Here is a 7,774-nt window from a genome sequence, read left to right as displayed (position 1 = left end):
GGCCATGTCATTTTTATTTTCCTGACCAAAACATTTGCTTTAGTGTTTATCTTGTCGTGTTTTACATTTCTGCAGACTGAGTACAAGGTTCCTTTGCAGGTGTATCTCTGGAAAGTTCTGGAAAATGTGTTCATTCGCTTTTAAGATGCAGCTGAAGACATGAGGGCACTCCAGTCTATTTTCCGAGTGTGAGTGCAGAGAAATAAGACTACGTGTCCCAAAATGATGTTGATAAAATGTGCACAAATTTGTAATGCACAAATGAAAATAAATGCATAAGGCATATGCTACTAAACTGCCTAATTGGGGAGATCTGGCTATATCTGATAGTACTGAATGTTTTTCAAATGAATCGTAGTGTTGATCTTGAAAATGTAAAAATTGACAGTCTCTGCTACTGCTCCGTAATGAAAACAGATTTTTCTAAATTGTATTTATCATTTAATGCAACGTGAAGAAGCTGCGTGTTAATTTCCGATTAATTAATCAGATCATTGGCATGCTTGTTAATCAATGAAAATTGTCTGAGATCAATAATTAGTTTACAGGAAGGTTTGAGCTCACCAGACACCACTGCACAGCCTGTAGCCTGTAGCCTAGTGGCTAAAGTACATGAGGAGGACCCAGTTGGTGGTTCAAGCCTGGTGTAGCTACGATAAGATCCGCACAGCTGTTGGGCAAGGCCCTTAACCCTGCATTGCTCCAGGGGGATTGTCCCTTGCTTAATCTAATCAACTGATGAATGTGTCAGCTAAATTATATTATTAATATTATTATTATTATTATTCATACTTTATTATTATTAACAATAATATGGCTTCACAGCACCACAGGAGCAATAGGGCACCAATTAATGTAGAAATTAATGTTTCAATGACGACTAGTAATGTGAAGTTCATTCTAAGGTTTTTTAAAGGTATAATCTTTCACTTCTCACATCATGTTGAATCATGGGTTGTAAAAATGCATTCCTCTAAGACACCAGTTTGGCAGTGGGAGACACTGGTTACTTTGTGAGACCTATGTTGCCTACATCCTGAAAACTTGCCTGGGCCTTCCTTTATGCAGCCTATTAAAACTAGAAGGCCCATGCAGTCGTTGTATTACTGTTATGACCATGTTTATGAATTTGCAGTCTTTGCATAATGACATTATGTCTATATAGTGGATCTTTTGAGTGAACTGCACTGGACAAAATGTACTGAACTTTAGACTCATTGTTAGCTCCCAGTAAAAAGAATGAATCACTCAAACCAGTCTACCATGCATTGCTTTCTCAAATGTTGCCTAGAGGCAAATACCAGCATTGACAATCAGACACAACACTCCAATTCCCTAAATTAAATCATTCAAATAAAATTAGATTAATTTGGCTGTATTGTACCATGTGGTTTCATTTTAAACTTGTAGACAGAATGAAAATGACTACCCTCTATAATATTGATAATCTAGATTTTGTGTACCATAATTTACACTGATCAGCCACAACATTAATACCACCAGTTTTTAATGATTAAAAATATTAAATTGTATAAACTTGTCTATAACACTTAATATTTAATTATATGATATGTGTGCATATATCATCAGATAATCTTAAATTAATTGCATTGAAAAGTTTTTTTAATGAAAACGGAAAGTGCATTGGGGGGTGCTTGGGGGGGGGGGGGGGTGCATTGTTTTGTTATTTAAATATCTTGTGTTAATGATCATGTCTATCTTCACATGTGCTCCAGGACCTGTAGAATTTTTCTAATTAAAAAAATAAATAAAGACCACCCGCTATATTTCAAAATGCATTGGACATATTCCTACCAAAGTTCCACAACATGCAGTACCATGTAATTCCAATGGAGGGAGGAAGGGTGAAACTGATGTCTCACCATCAATCCGTTTCAAATCTCAGAGGTGCTGTATATTTATGGCCAGAAGGTGGCGGTGTTATGTCTATTGTTGCATACTTGTCTGAAATGTCAATAATAAAAGATATGGAATAGTTGCACAGAATGCAATAACTTTATGTTTTGTCAATAATTCAGTAAATTCAGCTCTGTGTTTCTGCACTTCAAATAAATACATGAATTAAATGAGTAAGCTGTTCAAAGTATGGAAAGAATGTCCAGACCTCATTCCTATATATAAAAAACCCTCTAATTGTAAGTGGTGGAACTGGAACTCATTTGGATACCTTACTGTCAGCGCTCACTGTCTATAAAGGATCCACATATAGAGAAATCTCCATAGAAAATCAGACCCTTTTAAGCTTAATTTGTGCCGCTGTACTGTAGCAAGCCGTGTGCACCAGATGTCTGGAGTGTCTGCAGCCGAGTAGGCAGGAGTGATCTCAGCTCTGGATCTGGTCAGAACCAGTTGAGACAGAGTCCCCACCCTTCCTCTGTGCTTCCATGTAAATTCAGCCTGCTTTCTTTGATAAATGTTCCATTGCCGGGACAACTGCATTCACTCAGACGCTCGTAAGATGTCACATCCGTGGCCTCCCAGCCGCCCACTCGCCCTGCATGCCATTCGATCCAGAACACACAGGAAGTCTGTGTGCTGCGCCGGAGAGGGAGGGGGGAGGGGGCAAAGTGCACAGACGCGTAATGAGAGTCATGTGAAGCGCATGGGAAGAGTGGAGGTCGTCTCCTTAATGAAGACATGTGGAGAAAGTTATTTCTCAAATAGATACGAAACCCTCACTTGTGTTTTAAAGAATAAACAATGTTTGTACACAAATATTTCCTCCATTTGTTTTTTTTACAACTTCTCTGTATTTCCCAGGTGTAATATTTTAGAAATTATTTTCTCGACCATGGAGGAGAGCTGCTGTGTCCTGAACATTGTTCCCTTCCTTTTTAATTGGTGGGCATTATGAAGTTTTCTATTTACAGAGCAGCTCACAAAGCAGAAAATATCAGTGTTACCACCAGGAATACAAATGTGCAGTAGAACCACAGAGAGGGCACAATAGGCACATTCATAACCAGCATTCATAGCCTTGTCAACTAACATATAGAATACAGTACTATATTAATATTCTGAAAACAGCAGCAATAAAAACAACAAAATAAGTGTTGGATTGAAAAAAGGGTGGGGGCAGGTCTTCAGTCTGTACTTGACCTACAGTATTTGTGTTCAATAACTATCCTAAATCTATACCTAGATAATGTGATACATCATCATATACATCCAGGGCACAAAGCAGAGCTGGAAAATTTCAACAAAGAAGACATCATCTGTTTGGAATCTGTGGAGAGGTGATTGTTTTATTGTTTGGATAGTCTACATAGCTGCTTGACGTGTGCAGTGAAGCAATAATCTCAGATCAAAGTTACTTTCCACAAACTGTTTTTGAGATAAGAATGTCTGTTGTTGACTGTGGTTTTAGGGAATTGGTTTCAAAATGGTACTTACACAACAGAAGAATATTGGAAAGTACCATGAAGAGAACTGGTCATTCAACCTGAATTTGGTTAAAACAATTATCTATAAAATGCAGTGAGTTATTCCAGGCATTTATACTTCTCTTTGTGCTGAAATCAGTGTGGCATTTGCTTTTACAGTAACTAATTTCCACCTATGCCCTGTCTGTTCATACAGCTTAGCCTGATGTCGCTTCAGCAGTGCACCTTATTATTCCTTTACTAATACGTAAATGTAATACCACAGGTTTTTGCTGAGACTAAAGGGATTAAGATGAAATCTCTCCACATACATTTTCTGGTCAGGACCTGGACATTGTGTTTGGAGAATTATTGCACCATCTGATGCTTTGAATAGTAAATACCACAGTCAAATCACTGTAAATATCTGAAATATATATATATACACTCGGTGAGTACTTTAATAGGTAGACCTGAACACCAGCTTGGTAATGCAAATATTTATTCAGCCAATCATGTGGCAGCAATTAAATGCATAAAGTCAAGAGGTCAAGAGGTTCAGCTGTTTTTCAGATCTACAACATGACTTTGATTGTGGAATGATTATTGGTAACAGACAGGGTGGTTTGAGTATCTCAGAAATGGCTGATCGCCTGGGACACAACAGCCTCCAGAGTTTTCAGAGAATGGTCCGAAAAGCAAAAAATATCCAGTGAGCAGCAGTTCTGTTGGCAAAAATGTGTTGTTAATGAGAGGTCAGAGTGTTATTCCGGGGGGAACAGAGGAACCAGTAGCAGATAGGGGTGCAGAAAAATGGCAGGTTTTAATACAGCAGGGGCGAGCGTAGTCAAAAAACAAGCCATGGTCCAAATCCAGGGGGTCAGTCCAAACAGACAGAGGTACAAAAATCCAAAACACAAAGAAGAGTCCAAGGAAGCAGGCAGGGGTCAAAACCAGAAAACCAGATAACCAGATGACCAAGGGCAAGGGAAAGGACTCAGGAACAAGGGCAAGGGCAAGGGTTCTGATTATATGTATGTTTACACTAGGACTCGGAACTGTACTGTCCTCTCAGGTCCTCTTCGCACCTATACTTGTGTTTGGTTTGCACTTTGTTGTACATCGCTCTGGATAAGAGCGTCTGCTAAATGCCATGTAATGTAATGTAATGTAATGTAATGTAACAACTACACTAGTTAATGACAAGTCATGTAGCCTAAGTGTTAGCCACATTACAATACAATGCATTGTACACTTTTTAGCAGTATGTTTGGGTGCTGTTCAATCACTGGCAGAGGCATTTGATGGAACCTAAGGTCTATAAAGGGGGACTGACAAAGGGGCTGCCAGGCCAAGGAAGAACTACAGTTGATGACCGAACAATTCTGGCCATTAAGAAGAACCCCAACAGATCAGAAACGCTCATCAGACGGCAGGTGTGGATGTGTCAGTGATTACTGTCTATACTGTCTTTACTGAACTACAGAGGTTACACTGCAAGAGTTCTGGAAAAAAGCATTGTGGACAGATGAGATTGACGTGTATCTGAGTGATGGTAAGATACTGATACTGGATACCCCGAATCTTAACTAAATACTGAAAACACCTGTCCCAGATATTATGGCACCCTGTAATGGAGGAATTGTGTATAATACTGCTGAATTTTCATGCGTAAAATATTATTTAATAAAAGATGAAAAATCTCAGTGTAAGCAACACATAGCTAATTTCACAACAAATGCAATCATGTGTTTCACTCAGTCCACCACAGACAGTGTTGTGATTACATAATGTGGTGGAGAATAAGAAGTAATCATGCTGTACTCATTTCTCACATTTGTACATGGTCTTGTAAGCTTGGAGAAAAAACACTCCTATACTCATATGGAAAATGCTGTTGTCCATTTCCTTATTAAAAGACACACCCCAAGCAGCCAGACCTTTGCCAACACTCCAACTGTTATAATCTACAGCAACTGCATGAGTCATTCTCCATTCATGCAGCAGAGGAAGGGGGAGGGGTTAAACGGATCTGCTAAGCTTCAGCCTCTTGTGTGCTCTGGCCTGCCTGGTTCTTCCAAGAGTAAGCAGAGCAGCTGATACCCACCTCAACTTGTGGTTGGACTTGAGCAATCAGATTTTTACAGACAGAGGAAAGAACTGTAATTTACAAATGTAAAACATTGTTGATATTATTTCTTTATTTTTTTTGTACATTAAAAGATTAAAAATTACCAAAATAATCTCAGATGAACTTTGAATACAATTAATACAGTTCAGGTCAGAACAGTATATCCTGCAGCACCAATTCCCATGCTGTGGTTTATTTCTGAAAATATAATGTGTGATTGTTAAAATGAACTCCAGTAAGTGTATGTAATGCATTATTTAATTAGCTTACATTATTTCATCTCAGTATTTCTATCCAACTTGCAGAAATACTTCTACCGAATACTGTATGAAGTGCTTGTATGGCATCCTTTTGTATAATATTGCCCTGGGGTGTCCAGTGTGGATTTTAGCTTTTCCAATGCTTCCTTTTTTAAAGAATGAGAGGTGTTAGCCATTGGCAGTTACCCCTGTGCTGAATGAATCCTACATTTTTTATTCAGTACTAAACTTCTGCATTGAGCTACATTGTTACTGGCTTACAGATGTGCTCTATCACATCAGGATAATTACAGTAAACAGATTCTGCAAGCAAATGTAAATTATGTGCTCTAACCGTCTTTGGAAGTTATTCAGCATCTACAGTATATGCGTACTGCATCGCCATTTGTATTATAGAGTATGCTTTCACCAGGCGTGCCAATTACACAAAGAAACACTTTTTTAGTGCCAGCAATTGTCTCATTTTGGTGCTGATAATTCTGTGCTATAAATAAATATTGTGCCATCTAAAATATGGAAATGTTAACATAAATATAATTGTAATAAATTACGTATATACAGCAATTGCTACTGTATTGTAATTCCAGTTAAGTTTTGTGGAATTTATGTTGCTTCCTGTTCTGTTGACCAGGTAAACTGCAGGGTATGTTGATTTTTGTTTTCACTTGAAAATAAGCAATCAGTTTTAACCTAAAAAAGAGGTTACAACGAATTTCATTTAGAAAATTTCAATGCAGAGAAGAAATATTGAAACATATTAAAGGTGTTGGGGTCCTCTCAGTGTGAGTGTGTGTCCTTGGTTTCAAATATTGAGTGTGAGTTTGAAGGTGTTTTGAAGTTATATTCTTCTTATTTTCTTTTTCTAACCAAATATCTAGAATAAAATAGTATGACTGAATGACATTTCCTACAAAGCACATTTCCTACAGTCGGTGCAACTCAATGTGTTGTATAAGGGCACAATGCCTGCCTGAGCAATATGTTTTACTGTATTAAAAAAGTGCTTATCCTCAGTGATTTAGTGGGTCAGTGGAGACCCAATATTCATATTTGGCCAGTGTTGCCTGAAGGACCGGTTCTAGGCATAGAGGACAAGGGCGGTCACCTTGGGTGGCAGTTGTCGGGGGGGGGGGGCACATTAAGGGGAAAAAATAAATAAAATATAAGAAATAAAAATCCATGAACTCTGTCCATGATAGTGGGCTGCATCAGAGTCAGTGGTCATCCAATATCAGCACACAACCATCAGGACATAAAACTCATCCACACTGGCATGGGAATCCCATGGCATGCTAGCAGAATATAATAGACAAAAAGGGGCTGCAGTGAGCTACTCCTCACTATCACATTTCACACAAAAGTGGAAAGAACAAAAGACTCCCCATCCTATTTAAAGAGAACAGTTCAGTACAATTTGAGCTGCCCCCTCCCTCTTCCTTTCAATAACTTAACCCCTTAAGTATTGCTTGAAAATGACATACCCAAAATAAAATGGTTACTACTCTTGAATCCTTTTGACTTCGGGCATAATCCTGGTCTCTTCTGAAAGGTAACCCTGTTGGGTTGGAATTACTTGAAATATTACTAAAACAAAGAAGCTCAAAAGCAGTGGAAGAGGAAGCTTTTTTTCTCATTTCCAAAATTCAGATAACGTGAGGCCCCTCACATTTGATTTGCCATCCACATGGTATAAAATAAGGAACTGCTATCACTAAAGCAATGGCATCTTAAAAAAGGTTGTATATAGAGAACCTTGAGTTTTAACACTTTTAAGGTAACACTGTTACCATAGTGATTGAAAATTGCACCGTGAAAATATCAAAGAATGCAAAAATCCCACACTGGCCCAGCCCTGGGCCAATAAGACTTAAGGGGTTAAAGCAGATTCCTCAAGGACACAAAACAAACACATACACAGACACACACACACACACACAAAAGGGCAGGCACAATTAATTAACATCCATCCATCCATTATCTGAACCTGCTTATCCGGATCA

This window comes from Conger conger, chromosome 12, assembly GCF_963514075.1.
Source record: "Conger conger chromosome 12, fConCon1.1, whole genome shotgun sequence".
In the NCBI taxonomy this organism is placed as follows: domain Eukaryota; kingdom Metazoa; phylum Chordata; class Actinopteri; order Anguilliformes; family Congridae; genus Conger; species Conger conger.
The sequence above is the reverse complement of the archived record's forward strand: the minus strand, read 5'-3'. Positions refer to the sequence as shown.